Raw genomic sequence first — 24,222 nt, 5'->3', positions numbered from 1 at the left:
GCTCACCGTCAATTACTATGGATATGAAAAGTTGTTCATGTTATCTTCTGAGTTCTTAAGTGCTTCTATCAACATTAAACTTTCCGTAGAGTTAGGGCAGAGCCTCAATCCCAAAGTCAGGCACTTATTGTAAGAATCCACTTGTCAGGTTGCATTATCATGAACCCAGCCTTAGCCAGAAAGAGACCCTTCCACCAAAGATGTGTTTTAGGTTTGGTGATATTTGACTTTATCAATTATCTTGCATCAGGGATGCATGGTAAAGTAATTAAATTTGTAGAAGATCGAATTATTCATTATGATGTGAATACCCTGTAAGCAACCCCCTAAGGATCTTTTAAGAGAATGGGCAAGTGGAATGGTGAATGAGATTCCATGTCTGAATACAACTGAATTACGCATACTGGGCAAAAAAGTCCTGACTGTTGAAGAAAATTAATCTTTGGGTCACAATTACAGTGAAAAAAATCAGTTTAGTTGGTTGGATCCTACTAACCACAAGAAGAGCTCCACTGCAGAACAGATCTTTCCCACTTTCCCATGGCTTCCTATGCCAACCCTTCAGAATAAATCTTCATGGGAATGACACTCTACTTGCTTTTTTCCCATAGATCAAGACATTTAGGATGGTTCATCAAGACACCATTACATGCAAAAAAAGCCCATTTGAAAAGTCTAATTAAGCAGGTTTTTAAAAAACCTGCTCAAAAAATAAAATATCATATAATTACCAGTAATGTTTCCAGGATAATTAGCTGCAAGTATCCGTGCTTCTTGCAAGTCTTTCAGATTTGACTCCAAACTTTCCAAAAACAATGTTTTATACTGAGAAAGTTGTTCCAAATCGCTTTTTAAAACTGGAAATTTTAAAAATATGTTAGATGAAAACAACTAATGTTTTTTCTATTGTTAATATCACAGAAAATCATGAGGGATTACTTTTTTAATTTTAAGTTTATTTATTTAACTTAAAATGGTCACATCAAAACATCATAAAAAACACAGAAAAAGCTAAGTGAATAATAAGAACCCCCATAAACTCCCATGTAGGCTGCAGAACCAACTCTCAAAAAGTAGGGCTGTCAATTCGGTTTGTCCCAAACCGAAAAACAGCCGAATTTCCCCTGATTCGGCAGTTTTTAGTTCGGATGGAACCGAACTCAAAAAAGGCGGGAAAACAGGGAGCCGAATTCAGCGAGTTCAGGGTGTTCGGTGAATAAATTCGGCAAATTCGGGGTTCGGCGCAGCAGCATAACCGTCAGTTAGTAAGCAGCATTCTCCCGTGGCCAATCGGTGGCCAAGCTGGGTCTTCTTCTGGCCAATCAGTCGCGATTGAGTGCATGAGCCCAGCTGCTGCGCGTCCGGGGGAGAGAAAGAGAGAGTATCTGTTTATGTGAGAGAGAGATCCCCCTTGGGAGGGGGGTGCGTGTGCACATTCGAGCCATTCCGTGGCTGCAGAGCTTGCCGCCCACGCCCAAGGCTCCCAGCCCCGACAAACAGCTGAGCTGCGGGGAGCAAGGGCAGGGCAGGTGCAAAGATGGAACAGAAGACATCCACAGTAAGACCCGTTTTGGGGCTTTTCTCTATAATTTTTCTCCTGTGTGTGTGTGTGGGGAAAGCAGAGTCTGTGTGTGTGTGGGGAGGGAGCAGTTTCTGTGGATGGGAGGGGAAGCCAAAGGGGTTTTTCGCCCGTTCTGCCTGGGGTGTGTGTGCCCCCTCGAGTCTCTCTCTCCCTGGTTTGGGGGGGGGGCTTCAGTTGTGTGTCCTCAGGTTTTCCCTCATTCATAAGATCGGTTAGGTCTATTTTGATGCTTGCTCAAAACTGGTTTTCAAATTGTGACTTAAAGAATGCATTTTCCTGGTCCTGAGTCCAAAGCAAAAGGGGAAATTCCACCCCCTCCTGCTCCTTTAGCGTGCCTCTGTCCCTTTCCATGGTTTGCAAACTCCCAGGCTTTGCATGGTTGCAAACGTGTTGCTTTGAATGCTTTGCAAACTTCTTCGCACCTGCCTCGCCCTTGCTCCCCGCAGCTCAGCTGTTTGTCGGAGCTGGGAGCTTTGGGCGTGGGTGGCAAACTCTGCTAATTGCAAATCCCCATTGTCAGAGATGCACATTAAGGAGGGGGGACCCCTTTCGGGGGCCATATCTCAGCCCCCCCTGGCCCAATCTTTACAAAACTTGGGAGTTCTTGCAAGAAGGGTCCTCTGAAGCTACGCTGAAGGTTTCGGACCTCTACCCCCAAAAATGCCCCCCCCCGGAGCCGCGGGAAAGCAGCGATTGTGTTTTTAATGGCTTTATTCGGCCGAATTTTTCCCCGAACTCCCGATCTCATGCCGAATTGCACGGACTCGAAGTGGGGGAGTTCGGACTTCGGCATTTCCCGAATAAAAACAGGCCGAATTTTGCCGAATCTGAATTTTACCAATTTTTTTTCAACAGCCCTATTAAAAAGGGCAAAACAGGCAACAAAATGACCAATGTCCCCCATTAAAACTGTCAAAACCATCATAAAACGTTGCAAGATAGTTCAGTGTCTTTGACAAAAGAGGGATTACTTTGTGGAAAGTAGCTTCAGAAAATAAAAATACACTGTGTAGAAATAAGCTAAGGAAAACAAGAAGCAAACTGCAATCATTAACTGATAGTTGTGTTATGAATTTTTACCCTACAATATTTTAGGAGATCCATAACAAAATTATTATTTCAATAGACCCTTTCAGAGATCCAACTCATTATTTTATTTATTTACAGGCCATAGCCCAACCATGTGATGAAGCTAGTCCTGGACACATGACCACTCTGCATGTGGGAGAAGGAGAGCCAGGGCCCACCTCTGCACAATTGCCATCTTCTCATAACTGCAGCTTCACAGGGAGGAAGCATGTAAACTGGATGAACTGCATGACATCCCCCTCACAACTAGTGCAGCGGTGCCCGTCTTGCCTGCCCAGCCAAGCAATTCACATCGCTGCACCCACCTCACCTGCCCAGCCAGGTGACATTCGCAGCATTATGACTTGACAGGCAAGCTAGCCACAACTATGTAACTCACTTGACAGTGCTGCAGCCAAGACAGGCACCATACGTGACTCTCCAGGGCCAAGCCTCCCTCTCTGCAGGGGAGGGGCCCTTTCCAGAACTGTTTTGGTCTCAGAACCCACCCCTGGAGGCAGATGATGCTCTGCCTCCAGTATCTGCAGATTTTGCCATTAGTGGTGATCCCAGGAAGGAGAACTCCTGCGAACGGAGAGGCTCTTTTATATTTTTCAATATTATTGTAAAGACGTAACACTCGAGGTCTTTTTTGCTTTCAAATCATTTATTCTGTACTCACCAAAAGGCATTTTTATTGTCTCTGGAACACGACGATCTGCTGTTTCTTTCATTTGTTGTATAATTGCGTCCAGGTTGTCAGTCAAGAGCTTTCTTTGCTCATTCAGCGGCTGTATTTTATCTTCTACGTAAAGATTTTGATGCATTTAATTATTATATTTTAAAAGGATACTTAAAAAGACATTTAGAGATGTGAAAGCCCAGAATTTTTTTTTTTAGTGGGGTGGGCGGTTCCGCAGCAGCCAGAAGCAGCGGAGCTCCACCACCACCAGAGCCGCTTTGGGAAAGAGCTGTCCCTCTCAAGTTTTGAGTATATCTGTAATTCTGCTTGTAAAAAACTAAGGCATTTATATACTTATATTCCATAAATATGCCAAATACTGCCATTTTATACGCCAACTAAATTTTGAGTTTTTTATGTCCAATTTTGAGTTTTTTATGTTCAAGCAGTAAAATGACTTTACGATTGAGAGGAAAGCAGGTACCGTATATAATCGGGTATAAGCCGACCCGAGTATAAGCCGAGGTGCCTAATTTCACCCCAAAAATGGGGGAAAATTAGGCACCCATGTATAAGCCAAGGGGGAAATGCACCCCCTCCCCCCCGCAGGCTTACCTGACCGGGCTCCAGGCACGCAGGTGGCGGTGGCGAGCAGGAGGCACGCAGGCCGCTCCTGGCCTGCAGGGAAGGCGCGCGGGCAGGCGGCGGCGGCCCCCTCCCTGCGCGCAGGAGGCCCCGCAGGGTCAGCTGGCAAGCAGGAGGACCGGCCTGGGTGAGGTGGGGGGGGGGAAGAAACCGCCGCCGCCCAGCAGAAGGCGCGATCGCGCAGATCACACAAAAGGCGCAATTGCGCAAAAGGCTCGATTTGGCACGATCGCGCAAAAGGTGCGATCGGGGGGGAAGAAACTGCCGCCGCCGCGCAGAAGGCGCGATCGGGTGGGGTAAGAAGACGCCACCGCCGCCGCGCGATCAGGTGGGGTGGGGGGGAGAAGGCGGGACAGCCCGCCCATCAGTGGGAGTGCGCTGGGAAAGGGCCCGGCAGGCGAATTACCGTATTGACCCGAGTATAAGCTGAGGTGAGTTTTTTAAGCCAAAAATCATGGCTAAAAAACTTGGCTTATACTCGAGTATATACGGTACATGTTTTTCCGTTTTCTCCAAGGTTTCAAAAGTTCTAGAAATGTTACATTTCTATACGTGTTAAGATGATACTAAACACCGTTTAAAGAACTAATATTACATGATATTAACACAATTCTAGGATGTCTCACATTCTCCAAAAATAAACGCTCTAAGCAACTTGCCAAAACCATATTAGAAACATGAACATTCAGTAAAAAGTCAAAGTAGCAGACTAAAATCAGAAAGAAAAAAATAAAATTATCTTACCCCTATTGTGATCTGTTTGTTAATCACTTTGCAAGATTCCACTCTGTTTTGTTGATATCAGTTAATATTGACAAGCACAGGCTGCTTAGCTATGACCCTGAGCTTAGAATTCACATTTCTTCAAGTAAAGGGTTCTTATTACAAGTATATAAGTTGAAACTTGTAGTTGAAAGCACAGCCTACATACCACTGTCTGGTTCAGAATCCGCAAGAGCCTGAACTACTTCTAAATCTTTCAGATTTGATTTCAAATTTTGCAGTAAAAGTTGTTTCCTCTCAGACAGATCATGTAATTTCCGTCCTGCAAAGACAAATGTTTTAGAACAGTTTTAACTGTCCTCATTGCTAACAAGAGTTACATAATATATAGATATATATTCAAGTGTGAACAGCTGATTCATGCAAAGACAATATTTTCATTCATCATGGAAACTGTTATTGAACGTATATCTAGAAAGCCTATGTCTCTGGTAACATCACAGTTTGCTGTTTTATTTATTTTAAAACATTATTTCCTATTTTTCTGCCTAAGTATCCAAATCAACAACACTATGTAATCAAACCTATAAAAATACAATAGAAAATACAATAGAAATCTAAAAAAACAACATCCAATTTAACTTAACAGCAACATCAGAGTAATCACAAACTTCATCTTCTTCTATTACTAAATTCTCATCTCAATATTACTGACTTGGCATCGAAAAGGTAAAAGAAGTAAGTTCCAAAGTAAGTTTGGAAGTAAGTTCCAAAACCTGGGTGCCACTGCATAATCACTAGCTCGTAACCACCAGTCTAGTCTCGGATGGCACAAGGAGTATATAAACAGATAGAAACAGAGTTTACATGCAAAAATCTGTCTAGAAAGAGCAAGGCCTTCCCAAGTGCTACAAAGAATTACAAGACAAGGCCCAACACCCTTTGTGCCTGAAGTGGGGACCAGCCCATGGGGGTGGGGGTGAGAGAAGGACAATACAGACACACCATGCTGGGAGGAAACAGGCCACAACTTTATTATCGGTTTCTCAGGTTTTGGTGCAGCATAGGATTGGGGCGATGGGTGCGTTTGACAGCCCAACTGCAGTCAGCTCCTTCCCCAACCCACCTGTTAGGGTAACCAAAGGCAGAGGGTTGGTGTTAGGTCTGAAAGCAGTGGAAATTACTATTTCTAGCCATCACCATTCTCCTGGGGGCATGGCCAGCACTGAGGTTGGCTGTCCTGGGCCCTGCCCTCCAGAGCCCCTTAAGGTGACTCCCCTTTGCTCATGCAGGGACCCCAGCCTACACAATATACACTATGTTTCCCAGCCAATGCCCCAACGCCACAGGAGGAAGGCAGCTTAGCAATATGTGCATCAATCAAGCTCTAAGAACACCAAGCCATTCGTCACCCTCTGCAGAGAGGTGTACACCATCTGGTCGGTAAAGACCACCCTGTTTGTGATAAATTGCCAGGTGCTCAATCACCCCACCACCACAGGTCCAATGCACCTTGTTGACTTTCCTTCATGCACAATTGATTCCCTTGGGGTCCCGTGTGCCCTGCCATTCTCTCCTCTGCAAGAGCTTGGATCAAATAATCTGGATGTTCCCTCGCCAATGCCTCAACACCAGCAGCCAGGCTGTGACAGTTATACTCTTTACGGTGCAGTCAAGGACACACAGTATATATACACTTTTTTTTCCTACAGGAGAGGCAAAAACCCCAGGGCCTTGGAGCCAATCAAAGCCCTGGATAAAATTCCTTTCCAGCCCGGTTAACCAGGGACCTCCTGCAGGTGTAGCAAAGGATGAATAGCACACTAAACAGAAATTCTGAAAGCATAGGGTTGGAGTGTGGGCCTTTGCCAAGTAGGGTTGCCAACCTCCAGGTAGTAGCTGGAGATCTCCTGCTATTACAACTGATCTCCAGACGATAGAGATCAGTTCACCTGGAGAAAATGGCCGCTTTGGCAATTGGACTCTATGGCATTGAAGTCCCTCCCCTCCCCAAACCCTGCCCTCCTCAGCCTCCGCCCCCAAAAAACCCCACCGGTGGCGAAGAGGGACCTGGCCACCCCATTGCCGAGACAGAATTCCAGAATGGCACACCACCCTCAGCCAGTTCCTTTTCAACCCAAGTTACGGACCAGAGGGAAACTTGGAGCTCCAGGTCCTTCCGTCCAGGCACTGGGACGGCTCCTTGGAGGCAGGCTACGGGAAGCTGCTTGATAGCTCTCTGTCTGGCTTACAGCAAAGCCAGGCTCATCCCCCCAGAGTCGTCCTTGCTTCTCTCCCCCCACCTCCACCCAGGCACAAATCGTCCACCTAGCCAAATGGCTGGGAGCCTAATGTGGTGCAGCTAATATAGCAAATCACTCTTCTCGTCTAGAGAATTCAGCTTCAGGCACTAAGGACAGACGTGAGCCATTAAACCAGGGATGGGGAATGTCCAGCCCAGGGGCCATATGGGGCCCCCGAGGACATTTTCAGTGGCCCTCGGGAGCTCCAGAGCCCAGCCGCGGGGGCGCAGCACAGAGCAGCCCCCCCGATGGTGTTCCTGGGGCCGCGGTGCCCTTTGGACCTCCTCTCGTCGACTATTGGTTGGTGAGAGGAGGGGGGACGCATCCCCAAAGGCTACCCCCTATAGTCACGGCATGCAGGAATACTGCAGCACACTGTAAGCCCCTCTCACCACCTGTCAAGCGGCGAGGGGGTGGAGGGAGAGGCCAGTGGCTCCCGGCAGCGGAACATGCACACGGGAGCCGATCGGGCTTGGAAGGCCTTTTGTGGACTTGGAGTGGGCTTTCTCCTTTCTCCCCCTCGTCTCCTTCCATCCTTTTCTCCCCCTCCATTTCTCTGTTTTCCTTCCTTCCTCCCTTCCTTCCCTGAGGATCGGCTGGGGGCTGTGCCCCCCTGGCGCCTCATTTGCTCGGGGCCCACCGCTGGCTGCCCTCCCGCCTGGGAGGGGGGAGGGAGGTGGGAGCGGGGGTGCCCTCCAGGCCTTCTCTGCATGGCCTCCCCTGTGGCTACCAACCTCCAAGTGGTGGCTGGAGACCTGGCAACCCTAGCCTCTCCCCTCCCTGTGCCGGGAGATCTACACCTGGTTATGGCCCCCGAAAGATGTTATAAATGAGCAAATGGCCCTTGGCAGGAAAAAGGCTCTCCACCCCTGCATTAAACAACACACAGAATGAAAAACAAGATCACTTATTCCATACTTACCACCAGGTGGCTCTAGTTCAGGTCTTCCTGAAGCACGGCGCTGAGCATTTTTTATATCGTGCACCGTTGCCTCCACATCAGCAGTCAAGCGTTTTCCTTTCTCTCTAATCAACTTTAGTTTCTCCTCTTTAAAATAATATTCAAAACATTAACAAAATATTAATACACTTAGAATTGACCACACTAAACACAGCTATGCTAGTAGCATTAGGGGTGTTCAAACATCCAGCTCATATTCTTCTCACCGACTGCAAGCAGGGACCAGATTTCACATCAAGCAGTTCAGCTGTTCGCAAGCAGCTCAAGCATGTTTGTTGGGTTACTTCGCACATATTAAACTAGTACAGTACAGTGAAATTGGAGGCATATTGTCATAGACCAAGGGGAGCCATATTTTCCTCCCTCCCCTACAGACCTCTCATCGCTGCCTAGCAGCCAATAGCATCAATAGTGAGCAAATCAATCAGTCGGTCAATTTTATAAACCAACAATGTGTTTTTTAAAAGCCTTTTGGGGTTCATTTCAAAGTGTGTTATCTATTGGTTCTTGTAGGTTATCCGGGCTGTGTAACCATGGTCTTGGAATTTTCTTTCCTGACATTTCGCCAGCAACTGTGGCAGGCATCTTCAGAGTAGTAACACTGAAGGACAGTGTCCTTCAGTGTTACTACTCTGAAGATGCCTGCCACAGTTGCTGGCGAAACGTCAGGAAAGAAAATTCCAAGACCACGGTTACACAGCCCGGATAACCTACAAGAACCAATGAACTCTGACCGTGAAAGCCTTCGACAATATTTTGTGTTATCTATGTTACTTCATGCAAGCAGTTTCCCATAGTCTGATGGAAGTAATACTTTTCCCTCCCCCAGCCATCATTTAATTACCCAACCCAGGCATCCATGACCCTGGGGGATGATCAGTTTCACCTACTGTGCAGGCAAAAAAGCAGATACAAGATGAGGGGGGGGGAGGGGGAGGGGGAGGGGAGGAGAAGGAGGAGGAGGAAAAGGAAGAGGAAGAAGAAGACGACGACTTGGTTTTTATATGCCGACTTTCTCTACCACTTAAGGGAGACGCAAACCGGCTTACAACCACCTTCCCTTCCCCTCCCCACCACAGACACCTCCACATGAGCTGGCTTCATGTGTAGTAGTGGGGAAACAAATCCAGTTCACCAGATTAGCCTCCGCCACTCATGTGGAGGAGTGGGGAATCAAACCTGGTTCTTCAGATTAGAGTCCACCGCTCCAAACCACTGCTCTTAACCACTACACCACGCTGGAAACAAAACTCCATCACCACAGCTACTGCTCAGAGGCAAAGCTAGGGTTGCCAACCTCCAGGTACTAGCTGGAGATCTCCTGCTATTACAACTGATCTCCAGATGATAAGAGATCAGCTCACCTGGAGAAAATGGCCGCTTTGGCAATTGGACTCTATGGCATTGAAGTCCCTCCCCGAATCCCGCCCTCCTCAGGCTCTGCCCCAAAAATCTCCAGGTATTTCCCAACTCAGAGCTGGCAACCCTAGGCAAAGTTGTTTGGCAGCTGTTCATAACATCCCAGATTAGCATACAGTATTATTAGGACACTTTAATAACAGTGCTTAGAACGTATGTAGTGTTTACTTAATTCCAAAGCAATATGCATACCCTGTTGCAATCCATAGACTAATTCATATCACATAGAATTTCAATATTAATACTATTATTGTTCCTGTATTATTTGTCTAAAGGGGTTCTGTTTAGGTAAATTCAAGTGAAAGAGGAATTTAATTCCAAGTACATATGTTTAAAATGATCTCTGTAAACATGGCTAAGCCCAGTATACGTACTACTGATACTCCCTGGCTGGGTGGCTCCAGCATCCTGAGCTTCTTGTAATTCTTTTAAGGTTGCAACCAGATTTCCCAACAAATGTTGCTTCTTCTCTAATAATTTTTGTACTTCCTTTTCTACAAATAGAAACATTTTAGAATCATTTCTTGAAAAAATGTATTTGATGAGGCAAATTACCTAATCTGTCAATGCAGCTTTTAAGAGGGAGGGGGAACTAAATAAACTCTTTCCAGAAATAAGGCAAAGTAACTTCAAAGGGGGTCTAAGGCTACTATCATAAATACATTTGGTGGTGGTAGAAAGTGCTGTCAAGTTACAGCTGACTTATGGCGACCACGTAGGGTTTTCAAGGCGAGAGATACATTTGGAGGTGGTTTGCCATTGCCTGCTTCCGCTTGGGCTGAGAGAGTTCTGAGAGAACTGTGACTGGCCCAAGGTCACCCGTCAGGCTTCCTGTGGAGGAGTGGGGAATCGAACCCGGTTCTCCTGATTAGAGTCCGCCCTCTTAACCACTATGTCCTGAATTCCACTTAACTCAATGACACTTACTCCTGATTAAACATACCTGGGATTGAGCTACATTTACTCCTGATTAAACATACCTGGGATTGATCTCCAGATTAGGTATGTAAATACGTGCTCCTAGGGTTACACAGAAAACTGCCAGGCTAGGCCCAAGGTCCTCTCTTGGCCATTCTCAAGTGAATATCTAAAACTATACCTCTTTTGGTAAGAATCTGATTCCAGGAAGAAGAGTGACCATTGCCACATGAATGATCTGCCAGGGGAATTATAGTATCATGATAAAATTTGGGAAATTATAACCTAAGGGGTTTAACTCATTTCTGCCAAAAGTTTCATTCACTTTAATTTGACTTAGAAAACTGAAACAATGTGGAGAAAAGGTGCTTCTTTAAAATCAAGATCATTTTTTCTATACTTACCACAGGATTTTAGGATTTCATCCCGAAGCTGTATTTCTTGCATATCCATTATAGCTGCATCTAGTTCTGCAGTCAATTGTTTTCTTTGCTCAGTTAATTCCTGCAGTTTCTCTTCTACAGAATGATTTCAGGTCACAATGTAACAGAATTTTAATATACCATAGAATAACTACATTGTATACCAAATTATATTTAAAAATTTGCAATAAAGATATGATATCACCTTGGAAATTGAAAATAATATTTAGTACAATATTTAGTATCTAGTGTTATATGAGTGTTTAAAAAGCCTCACATACTTTATGCCAAGTAATTGATGTAACAGCTCTGCAGAGCCCTCAGTATTATTATCTCTATATTATATTGGACACTACACCTGAGGGGCCCTTGTTTTGATAACATAGTAAAACTGCTTAGGATCTTTGTCCTAATATAAATGTTTCCTGTAGTGAATCAATTAGAGTATACTGTTATTTGGTTCTTGTAGGTTATCCGGGCTGGGTGACCGTGGTCTTGGTATTTTCTTTTCTGACAGGCATCTTCAGAGGAGTAACACTGAAGGGCAGTGTCTCTCAGTGTCAAGTGTGTAGGAAGAGTAATATATAGTCAGAAAGGGGTTGGGTTTGAGCTGAATCATTGTCCTGCAAAAAGTATCAAAGGTAATGTGCTAATCATTGTTCTGTAAGTATCAAGATAATGTGCTAATGAGGGTGTGGTATGTTAATATGGAACCATTGTATCCTGAAGTGATCTGTTAATGTGTGAAATCCAAAGCTAATCCGCATGGCTATTGTGGACTGTAGTCTTTATTAGTCTGGAGGTTTTCAGGACAGGAAGCCAAGCCTTATTCATTCTTAAACGCTCTTCTTTTCTGTTAAAGTTGTGCTGATGTTTATGAATTTCAATGGCTTCTCTGTGCAATCTGACAAAAATAGTTGGTAGAATTGTCCAGTCTTTCAGTGTCTTGGAATAAGACCCTGTGTCCTGTTTGTGTCAGTCCATGTTCAGCCACTGCTGATTTCTCAGGTTGGCCAAGTCTGCAGCTTCCTGTCCTGAAAACCTCCAGACTAACAAAGACTACAGTCCACAATAGCCATGTGGATTAGCTTTGGATTTCACACATTAACAGATCACTTCAGGATACAATAGTTCCATATTAACATACCACACCCTTATTAGCACATTATCTTGATACTTACAGGACAATGATTAGCACATTACCTTTGATACTTTTTGCAGGACAATGATTCAGCTCAAACCCAACCCCTTTCTGACTATATATTACTCTTCCTACACACTTGACACTGAGAGACACTGCCCTTCAGTGTTACTCCTCTGAAGATGCCTGCCACACCTGCTGCCGAAATGTCAGGAAAGAAAATACCAAGACCACGGTCACACAGCCCGGATAACCTACAAGAACCAATGAACTCTGACCGTGAAAGCCTTCGACAATATTTTTATACTGTTATTTATTCGGATTTGTTTTACCCTGTGTCTCTCTCTAAAATACTCAAGGCACCTTATAATCTTGGTAAAATTAAACAATAACAATGCAAACCATAAAACCTAATATAAACTAATAAAAGTCATGGCAGCAAACACACCCACACCCACAAATCAATCTGTAGCCAAAATCAGAGAACAAGCAGCTATAAAACCAGAAAAATAACAGTAATTATATCAGCAGTTTAAAACAAATTAGTAACAGTATAAGTCAACAATTAAAAGCTTTTTTACCCTCGCCATTTTTCCTCAATGGCTCCATTTCTAGGAAATACTATTTTAGAATCAATCTGATATGTATAAAAGAGTAGGTTATCACAAGTATCTGCCTGGAAACATTCATGGGAAATGAAGTTTTCCCACAATTCTTTAGTGAGGGGAAGCGGTCATTACAGACTGTGACAAATAAGTACTTTTAAAATTCTCCTGGGGGGGCATTTTTCGAGGTAGGGTCACCAAATTCACCGTGTAGCTGCAAGGGACTCTCCTTGCATGAACCCCAATGTTTGGTGATGATTGGGTCAGGGGGTCCAATTTTATGAAATCCCGAAGGGGTTGATCCCCTCCTCCATAAAAAAAACATAGTAGACTTTACCATGCATTTCTATGAAGGGGGTAACCCCTTCTGGACCCCATAAATTTGGACCCCCTGACCCATTCTTCACCAAACATTGGGGTTCATGCAAGGAGAATCCCTTGAAGCTACCCTGAATATTTGGGAACTCTACCTCCAAAAATGCCCCCACAGGAGCTTCGGGAAAAAATTCCTACAGAGTATAATGGACCCAATTTTTTTTCGGAAAACCCAGAAATAAGCCAAATACCCATATCTACTGGTATGGGTATTCAGCTTATTTTGGGCTTACTGAAAAAAAATCAGGCCCAATGAACCCGAAATTTACCAATTTTCGTTGTACAACCCTACAGTGAACCTAAACTTAATAAATAAAGGAACTTTATAACAAGTCTATACATTTGAAACTGCAGATGAAAAGCTTGGCATACATACTACTGACACTGCCACCTTCAGCAGATGCAAGAGCCTGAGCTTGTTGTAGTTCTTTCAAAGTCAATTGCAGTTTTTCCAATAACAACTGCTTCTTATCAGACAATTCTTGTAATTCCACTTCTACAAACAGAAATGTTTTAGAATTTGGTCTTGAATTATACTTCTAAATTATACAAAAATAACAGACACAAACAACAAAGATATTTAAAAATGCTAATTCTTTAACTAGAGAAATAATTATTTGCATCACAGTTGTTTAGAAAAGAGAAAAACAACAACTTGGAATCCTTCTGGGAATGTAGCAAATGTAATTTGGAGGTCATTGACAATAAGTAACTGACAGTATCACAGAGATCAACTATGATGATCTATGAATGAGACCTATAATGAATAAAATTCCTATAGTGAGTACAGAGGATTACCAGGCAAAATCAAGGTCCTCTCTAACTCTTCTCAGTATCTTTTGATTTGTACAGAAAACAAAATTAAAATTACTCAATGCTTCCAAATAGGAGGCAAAAAGCATACATTCATCTTGTATGAATAATATGTTCTGGAGGACTAACACGGTAATTCTCTTTTTTGTAAGAATCTGCTTGAAGTCCATAAACATAAGAACATAAGAAGAGCCCTGCTGGATCAGACCAGTGGTCCATCTGTCCAGCATCCTGTCTCACACAGTGGCCAACCAGTTCCTCTGGTTGAAGACAAGGAAGAATTGCCAGGTGAACAGTCTCATTACAATAAATTTCTCACACAAATTAGACTCACTTCAAGTAGGCTTACAACATCTCAGCAATATGTAGTTCAGATATCTTCTTGAAAGTTAAGGAAATTTGTCTTGCACGTACCCGGGCTTTTTATTATTTTTTCTTGATGTTGTACTTCTTCCATATGATGCATAGTTGCATCTAGATCTGCAGCCAAATACTTTCTTTGTTCAGTTAGCTCCTGTAGTTTTTGCTCTAAAAAATTATATCAGGCAACTTCATAACAAAATGTTAATATTCTTTGAAATAACTACATTTCAACACAGCTTTGTAATAGGTACATAATACTTTCTAAAATCTCTAGTATTTCCCAACCCGGAGCTGGCAACCCTAATCACTTGTCTTCAGTGCAGAGGGGGAGGGAGTGGCTTAACGATGGTGACAGCCCAATCATTGAAAAGTAGGCTGGAGGTGGGTGGGAAAAAGAAAACCAACAGAAACACTGTGCACTAGGAAAAAGCCGACTCAAAATCAGCTTCCAGAAAAAGATTGGGGTAAAAGCAGTCTCAAAAGAGCCAGAAAAAAATGGGGGGGGGGGACTAAAGGCATAAAAATGTATGGATAAACTGAAGCAGTATGGAGCCAGAATGAACAAAAAGAAGCCCATGAGAAAAAGAGCTGGGAAATCACCATGTACATACCAGCAATGCTGCCTGGTTCAGCAACCGCAAGAGCCTGGGCTTCTCTTAGATCGTTCAGATTTGATGCCAAATACTTCAATAAAAGTTTCTTTTTGTCAGACAGCTCATTTAATTCCTTTTCTATAAATAGAAATGTTTTAGAATAATTTCTTGGAAAATATTTTCAAATGTCCTCATAATAATGGAGTCACATAAAATGGAGAAAGTTCCTTTTAAAAGTATCTCTTTTTAAAAAAGAGAACATATCCTTTCCTGAATATATCCTACCCTATGAAAATAGCAGAAATAACCTAAATGAAATAATTCGGAAAAGTAAAGTACTCAAGTGACTGACATATCACAACCATCTGCTTCAATGATCTAGGACAGAAGTCTACAAAAAATAGGCTCCCTAAGACCATCCAGAGAACTTCAAGGCTAAGCTCCAGGGCCTTTGTGACACCCTCACTGAATGTTTTGATTAGGAAAAGAACAGAGTGCCAGTATCTTGCATCTCTTACTGTACAATCCTAAAGAGGGGCAGAGCTGCATAGGAGCCGACATGACCCCAGGGCCGGCATCTGGGCCACTCTGGAACATCCAGAGTGCTACGGATGCCAGAGCAGGGTGACTCACACCAGTGCCGGGGAGCGGCACAGTAGCGTGAGCCCCGTATATCATCAATTTTTTTCCCCCAGGGGGGCATTCCTGGGGGTGGAGCTGCCTTTAGGCAGTTTCCAAACCCCTTTCACCCTGGGAACGGGCCATTTTGCAGTCGTCATTCACGACTGCAAAATAGCTGGCACAGCCCCATAAAACTCAGTGGGTGAGTTTCACAGGGTTTGTTTTAAAATGCTGTTTTGATTATTATTTTTCTGGCTGAGAAGGCTCCAGGAGGCAGCATGGCTGTGCTGTTTCCAGCCATTGCCTATCTATCCCCCCCCCTTAGGATTGGGCTGTTAATTAGTAGCAAAAAGGAGGCTATGCTTAATACCTCTTGTATCACTGTTGGTGGGCTAATACAGTAACTTTCTATGTTACAACAATTTAACTCATTTTGATAAAATATGAAAAGTACTCAATAGACTTGGGTCTAGCACATTTTTATCAAACCTGCTGCTTAAATCAATTAGGCTGACAACATTACAGCCATATGCAGAAAAGGTGCCTGTTTAAAATCAAGGTAATTTATTCTGTACTCACCACGTTGCATTCCTTGTATAACGTGCACAGCAGCTTCTAATTCTGCAGTCAAATTTTGGCGTTCTAAAATTAGCTCTTGTAGCTTAAGCTCTACAAAAATAACGTCAAGTCACCTCACAACAGAAATATACTTTGAAATAACTACATACAACACAATTCTGAAACATATAAGCAATAACATCTGGTAATTGTCAATAATATGACTTAGTAATTATATGTTGTCTATTGAACATTCAGTATACTCCATGTATATGCTATTCCGTGGGTTGTGGAGGGTGGAGCTCCTGCAGAGAGGGCTAAATGAACACCATCACTCTAGTCAAGATTGAAGCCTTCTTCCTTAGGACAGAGAAAAATTTCAAACATGGCTGACTGAAGGCAGTAGGATACAAACCACTACAGTTTTCTACTGTAAGGTACATTCTTTTCCACCCCTCTGATCTTTGGGGGAAAAGAGGGAACATCACTCTAGAAAACCCAAATGAGTGTGAAAAACACTATACTCTAAGCATCACGCTACATAGAAGAAAATGGCATGCCTAGTGGTCACAGAATATGCCTATATCTGGGTTGTACCACTTTGATGGGGGCTCCAATGATACAGCACGCCTACATATTAGGAAGGTTCTTTTTATAAAGGAAACAGGACTGTGAACTTTACCACTGTATAGTATGTATTATCTGAATGCTGACTGTATATCTATCACTGCTGTACGTGACTAAACTGCACGGGGGAATAACAAGGCCAGCAGCTCCTACCTTTAGAAACTTTTCTCACAAGTAACTGCAAATCAAATGCTTGTGTTATGGGCAGCAGTGTTATGCAAAGTCATCCTTAGATTCCTAAATAAGCTGAAAATATAATTTTTAGCCAATGACTAAACTCAAACGTTTTTGCTGAACTGATCACAAAATTCTTAAAACCTATTTCATACCCTGTGCATTCTACCAGGTTTGGTTATCAGATCAATTAAAATTGACACTCAGTATTTCTATTTAACAATAACTTAAGACACCGTTCTTACCACTCATACTGTTTGGTTGTGCGGTTGCAAGCATTTGCGCTTCCTGTAGATTTTTCAGATTTAATTCTAATCTCTCTTGCAACCGGCTTTTCTTCTCAGATTGTTCATTTATTTCCATCTCTGGAAAAAACGGTCATTTCAAAGTTATCATTACAATCTTAAACACATTTGATCAAGTCTGCAGTCCTACATAGGGAGTAATTCCTATTGAACAGTGCATGTATGATACAAAGATGTTGCCCAAATTCTTATTGGCTGGGATCAGAAGACGAATTTCTATGAATTTCTATGGTGAGGTGACCATTTTGGCAGTTAACTGCCAGAGGGACGAGGGGCGCTCCTTGTCTGCTAGAAAGCTTTGGAAATCTTTTCCATGGCTTCCCTGCGCATGCGCAATCCCAATGTGGGACTGCACAGAAGCCACGAAGATGAACGTTACAGTCCTAAGTTTTTCTCTGACTTGGATTTTGCCTGTCATTGCCTCACTGGATCCACACAACTATCATTCGGATTTGAGGAGAGCCTCTGATGCTCGCAGTGGTGCTGGGGCTTTTATTTCATACTGCATGTTTTAAATTGGGGGTTCAAAGTTGCCTTCAGCCACAAGGAAAGGCAGAGTATAAAGATTTTAATTAATTAATTAATCCCTGATGACTTTTCTAATGAATGACAAGAGCACTCACGTTTAAGTCTTCTTTCTTCTAGATCTGGAACATAACCCTGTGCCTTTTGCAGATCATGTAGGTTTGTCTCTAGACTTGCAGACAACAGCTTTCTTTGTTCTGTTAGCTCTTTTACCTTTTCCTCTGAGGAAATGGGAAGACCTTGCACATTTAGTATATATTAAGAACTGCATTCATATTCATTATTTGCTTTTTGACAAATACTCTAAATGAAGCAAATGCACTACAGAACAGTTATGCAATATTTAAAGAAATAAGAATTTATTTATTTAAATGTTTGCTCTCACTTCATTATCCTGAGCTGATACAGATGGTTAAAGCCCCAAACAAGCAGTAAAATGCAAGGCATTGATAAAACCAAATCAACTACATTAGCCTTTAACTCTGTGACCCCTTGTCTGAGGAACCACACTGGTCAATTTGGAAATGGGATGGGGATAAGGAGAGACACAGCAGGACCTCCACAATGTAAAGCAAGAAGGGAGAGTGTTTGGGAAGAGGTACATGAAGGTCAAGCTACAGGAGTCTCCTCTCCTGCCCCATCACGCTAAAACTTTGGTACTCTAAACCTTTTTTTTTCAAGATCACTTGACATCCACATTAAGGAACACCTTTTTCCATTTCTGCAGGGCTGGATTTCGGAAGTGAGACAGGATTTATGAAAAAGAGTTGAAACAGTGGAACACAGTAATATATGCAGGGAGGGAAGGTGGTTACATTTTCTTCACACATATATACTATTCTCTGATGAAAATTGATCACCACCTACCACTTCCACATGAAAATGTGCGATTCTGAATAAATATGTATTTCCATATGTAACATATTTAAATCCGGTACTCTCAATACAAGATCAGAACCAGCCCTTTGAACGGAGACCAGAAACAAACTGGTAACAATGCAGCTCTTTCAAAATAGATTCCTTACAGTCAATTCTGAAGTGGGGGACTGAAGCTCCTTTGGAGCCTGCATGAGCCTGTGCTAGCGTTATCACGGAATAAGGTGGCAGACACGCCAGCATCTGGGCACTGCTAGGCACCGCCAGCCCCCATCGCCAACACAGCCACGCCAGCAGGGCTTTCCCCGAAGGGAAAGCCTGCGCTGGCATGGGCGGGGGACGTTCCCGGGGGTGGAGCTGCCTTTAGCCAGCTTCCACAGCTCTGTCACCCCGAGAACACCCCCTTGAGTGGTGGCAGAGCTGCACCACTTTCTATCAACAGGGCTTCCCCACACCCCCTTTCCCTGTAATTTTATTTTTAAAGGTTTTTTTTGTATCCATGGTGGCCAGGAAGCCTCTGAGGAGGAGGCGCAGCTCTGCTGCTCCCAGCTGTCATGGATAACCCCCTCCCTTTCAGGACTGCACTCATACAGTCAGATCCTGAAAGCAGTTATGGCCACTTTTTATTAAAATGTTTTCATTTGTAATTAGCTTGATACACTGAAACATGTATTCATAGCAAGGTGTTTTTTTTTTTCATTTTTGAAAATATGTCACAAGGAACTTCAATACCTGGATATTTCTATTGGTAGTATTTATTGTAAAGACTAAAAGAAATTTCTTTTAATACTCTTAATTTCTGATTTGCTGTTATATGCAGCAGTTGCTCCTTTTGCGATCACCCATACATGATTATACAAGGAAGCAATGTGAAAATCAGGGGCCATGTGCACATTGTACTCCTTTGAGATCCCCACTGGGCAAGTTCACCATTATCCCAAAAGGCTGGGGGATTTTGCCCCCACTGCAGTGTTCTCCTGAACTGCAACATTATTTTTATTCATGAGTGACTAACAGTAACTTGCTTATATGGAAGGATGAGCTTGGGAAACCATTGTAATGGGGACAGGCAAAGTTTCCTTCTGCTCCTAGTAATCATAATGTTTGGATTAAGGATCACATTTTGGCTTCTCGGCTGTGTACCAAAATACAGCACAAAATTCAAGTAGATCCACTGGGAACTAGGCAACCTATATGCACAAAGCCCGATCCCTTCATCTGCATGAACCCAGCCTGGGTTCTGTGTATTGTATGACTCACGTATGATATAACACTGATAATGAGATTGTATTTACCGTTCACAGTGCTAGGTTCGATAGCTGCAAGAGCCTGTGCTTCTTGCAAGTCCTTTAAATTTGATTTCAGATTAGCAAGCAAGGTCTTTTTTTGTTCTGAGAGTTCATTAACTTTCTCCTCTGTGTGAGAAAATGTTTTAGAAAATTGAGGGAAAATATATAAATATATTGACTGTACATTTGAAATCACATGAAAAACAAACATTCTGCTGTAAAAAAAATTAAGACTTCAGTTAACAAAAAAGGACAAGGAATTCAACATCAGTATAGCTTTTCTTTGATGAATCGTGATTCGCAATAATGCTGGAAATATCAGGAGTACATGATACAAAACCAAGGTCAATTCTATCACAATATTTACCATACACAGCAAAGTTTCAATGTGAAAATGTTTTTTTCTCAAATGTGCCAGTCATACATATTGCTCACAAGGAAGCATGTATATTCAAGCTTAATGCCTCAATATTATTTTCAAGCTGGAACACAATTATCAGCTGCTAATATGGTACTGTTGATAAGGCCCAATCTCGTCAGATCTCAGAAGCTAAGTATGGTTGGTACTTGGAAGGGAGACAATCAAGGAAGACTGCAGAGGAAGGCAATGGCAAACCACCTCTGCTTCTCGCTCGCCTTGAAAGCCCTTTGCTGGGGTCACCATAAGTCAGCTGCAACTTGGCAGCACTTTACACACAAAATATGGTACTGTTATCCCTTAAATGTTGCTCTTATAGGTATGTTAATCTGCATTATAAACAGTAAAATAGATGATACTATATTATAGAAAATTATTATGTGCTGGCTGCTGTATACAGTCTAGCCCCCAAGACATAACAGCACTGCTGGCAGTCGGATTGATACTAATGGTCCGGCCAAGTATCATTATTATTATTTATTATATTTCTATCCCACTGTTCCTCTAAGGAGCTCCAGGCAGTATACATGGTTCTCCTCTCCTTCATCTACCCTCACAATCATCTTGTTACACAGCTTAGGTTGAGAAAGAAAGGTTGGCCCAACTTCATTCTGTAAATTTCATGGCAAGTAGGAATTTCAGCCTGGGTTGGCCCAACTCTAGTCCAACATTCTAATTCCTACATCACCCTTGTATTTCTTCTCCTGCTTTTCTTTGCCAATGCAACATCTTGACAGATAGGCAAGGCATTTTTTTCAGCACTTTGGCTAAAACTGTTGCCTAACTCTGCAATTTTGACTAGTGACGGGGGCAAATTTTGGAACTGAAGGAAACTGGAATATGAGATAGCTCAATTTTGAGCCTGACACATAATTGGGTTTGACCCCTTATGCCACCACTAGCTAACATACCCCTCCCTACAAATCCCACCTTTCATATAGATATCTCACTTTGCTCAAGGGTAAGTATTTTGGTTTGAGAATGCATGGACGACTGTTAGGGACCGTACGACATACTTCCCTTGTTAACTTTTTTAACACTTTCGTATAAAAAATTCTCAGAAAGTCCTGAGTTTTTCTTAAAGAATTCTCTAGGAAAACTCAGAAAAAGCAAGCTGCTTCTGAGGTGAGCTGAAGAGAGGAGAAACCCATCCAAATTAATTTTTACTGAATAGGAGGAGTATTAAAGAATGAGCTATTAATATGCATGATTATTATTAACTGGTGTGGATACCCTTGTAGTAGTTACAGTAATAAGACTGTTAAATTGTATTTGTGGAACATTTTAAAAATGCAGAATATGATCTATCAATGACATTTCCAATGCACAACAAATCAAAGAGCACTCACGCTTAAGTCTGGTTTCTTCTGCTACCCCTAGAACATAAGCCTGTGCCTTTTCCATATCTTGTAGGTTTGTCTCTAGACTTGCAGCCAACAGGTTTCTTTGCTCTGTTAGCTCTTTTATCTTTTCATCTGAGAAAATGGGAATATGTTGTACATGTAGTCTACATGTTATTAAAATTACATATTTTATACTTCACATTTTACCTTAAGATGAATAACCTGCACCCCCAAAAATGTACTCTGAAGCAACTATGCCACATTTATTTATTTAAATGTTTATGCCCCACTTCATCATCCTGAGTTCTTAAAGACGGCTGCAGCCCATAACAAACAGTAAACCACAATTCACTGATCAAAGTATATTAAAAATTCAATAAATACATACAGCAGAGTGAACAGTTAACAGCAGCTTAATAATAATACACAATCAGCAGCCTTAACCACTACAATAAAGCAACAAAAGCCTTCCTGAGCAAGAAGGTTTTTAGAAGTTCTTTTTTTTAAAAATCTAGAAGAGCACCTGCCAGATAATTCTCATTGGGAAGGACGTTCAAAAAGATTAGGTGCCACAGTCATGAAAGGCCTACACTCCCCCCTCCCCTCCACTGTCCAGATATCCTGAGACTTTCAGGACTTTCAGGGCACAACAGGAGACCATCTTGGGAGCTGGTGAACATGGAGAGCCAGGAACCCCTGACTGGACCTGTCTGCTTCCAGAACCCCTATGGTCATGTTTGTCCCCCCTCCCCCCAGGACCCCAAGCATGTTGGCTGCAGCAGTCTCAAACAGAAGCCAGGAGGAAGAGGAGGAGGAGCACATAAATGGCAGCTCAGGGTATCCAGTCATCTAACCTTATTGGGGAGCTGAGTTTTGAGTCTTGGCAGGAACGGGATTCCCATTCAAGCAACAGGGAGGATGGGGACAACTAATCCTATAAAGTTATTCAGTTTCAAGTATGACCTTTGCTGTTGCAACATTCTGTGTTCCACCCTGCACTGCTGAACGAGCCCTAATTCTCCAGGGTTTTGCCTGCCTCCTTGCCTGCCTTCACAGCTCCTCATCTGTGGACAGCTCCTAGGCACTGGATCCATTTTTAACTGGCATCCCTTAACTCCATATACAGATACAGAAAACCTCTGAATACCAGTGCTGAGAGGAAGCCACAGGGGAGGGCCTCAGCCTCTATGCTGCTTGTTTGGCCTTTCATAGAGAATTCTAGCTAAGAACCACATTGCCATAAACAGCAACCCAGTGAGGAGTCAGCCACCATAGGCTTATTTTATAAGGAATGACTTATCATGCAGATGCTATGCAAATGTCATACAACTAGTGAAGAGTCTGCTATCTGGAGTGGGATGGAGGTGGAAGACAAGCATTTGGCAGGGACTGTGTGCATGCTGCATTCTTATAAGATCCCTACTGGGGAAGGCCACCATTATAACAAAAGGTTGGTGGATTTTGCCCCCACTGCAGTGTTGTCTTGAACTCCAACATTATTTTTATTCATGAGTGACTGACAGTTAATTGCTTATATGGAAGGATGCACTTGGGAAACCTTTGTAAGAAGAGTTGGTTATTATACCCCGCTTGTCTCTACTTTAAGGAGTCTCAAAGTGGCTTACAATCGCCTTCCCTCCCCTCCCCCAACAGGCACCTTGTGAGGTAGGTGGGGCTGAGAGTGTTCTGAGAGAACTGTGACTAGCCCAAGGTCATCCAGTAGGCTCCATGTGGAGGAGTGGGGAATCAAACCCAGTTCACCAGATTAGAGTACGCCGCTCTTACCCATATACCCCGCTGGCTATCGGGCAAATGCAGACGGGCAAATTTTCCTTGTGCCCCTGGTAATCGTAATGTCTGGATTAAAGATCATGTTTTGGCTTCTCAGCAGCACAGAACTCAAAGGGGTTCACTGGGAACTAGGCTACCTATCTCCACAAGGCCTTATTCCTCCATCTGCATAATCCTAGCTTGGGTTCCTGCATGTTGTGACTAACATGTGATACAATCCTGACAACAAGCGAAAACATACAAAGATTGTATTTACCATTCATGCTGCTAGGCTCAGAAGCTGCAAGCGCCAGCGCTTCTTCCAAATCATTCACATTTTTTTCCAGTTCAGTAAGTAACATCTTTCTTTTTTCTGAGAGCTCATTTACTTCCTCTACAAAGTGAGAAAGTTTAGAATTTTAAGCTTAAAATGTATAAATAAATTACTTTTAATCTCGAATCCCACCAAAGAATTATAGTCTGCTGTGAAAAAAATTAAGACTTCAGTAAATAAGGAAGTTAAAGGACCTTATCAAAAGCATAGCTTTTCTTCAATGAATCATGATTAGAACAATTGGAAAAATAATAATACAAGTACATGATACAAGATCAAAAGGGCCAGCCATACATATTACTGATAAAGAACTATGTATATTCAACTTTAATGCCTCAATATTATCTTCAAGTTACAAAACTATTGTTAGCTATTAATAGATACAGCTCCCCAATCTAGAATCAGTGGGGAAAGATTCTAGGATGAATGCCTTCCAGGGTGCAGAAATTCACTGGACAACTGTGTGGATAATCTGTCCACTGAATCTATTTGTCTAAGGAATTCTTTGGATTCATTAGGAGGTAAAAAGATAAAGGTCCCCTGTGCAAGCACCGGGTCATTCCTGACCCATGGGGTGATATCACATCCCAACATTTACTAGGCAGACTTTTGTTTTACAAGGTGGTTTGCCAGTACCTTCCCCAGTCATCTTCCCTTTACCCCCAGCAAGCTGGGTACTCATTTGACCGACCTCGGAAGGTTGGAAGGCTGAGTCAACCTTGAGCCGGCTACCTGAAACCAACTTCCGTCGGGATAGAACTCAGGTCAT

This window comes from Euleptes europaea, chromosome 11 (genome assembly GCF_029931775.1).
Source record: "Euleptes europaea isolate rEulEur1 chromosome 11, rEulEur1.hap1, whole genome shotgun sequence".
Classification (NCBI taxonomy): domain Eukaryota; kingdom Metazoa; phylum Chordata; class Lepidosauria; order Squamata; family Sphaerodactylidae; genus Euleptes; species Euleptes europaea.
The sequence above is the reverse complement of the archived record's forward strand: the minus strand, read 5'-3'. Positions refer to the sequence as shown.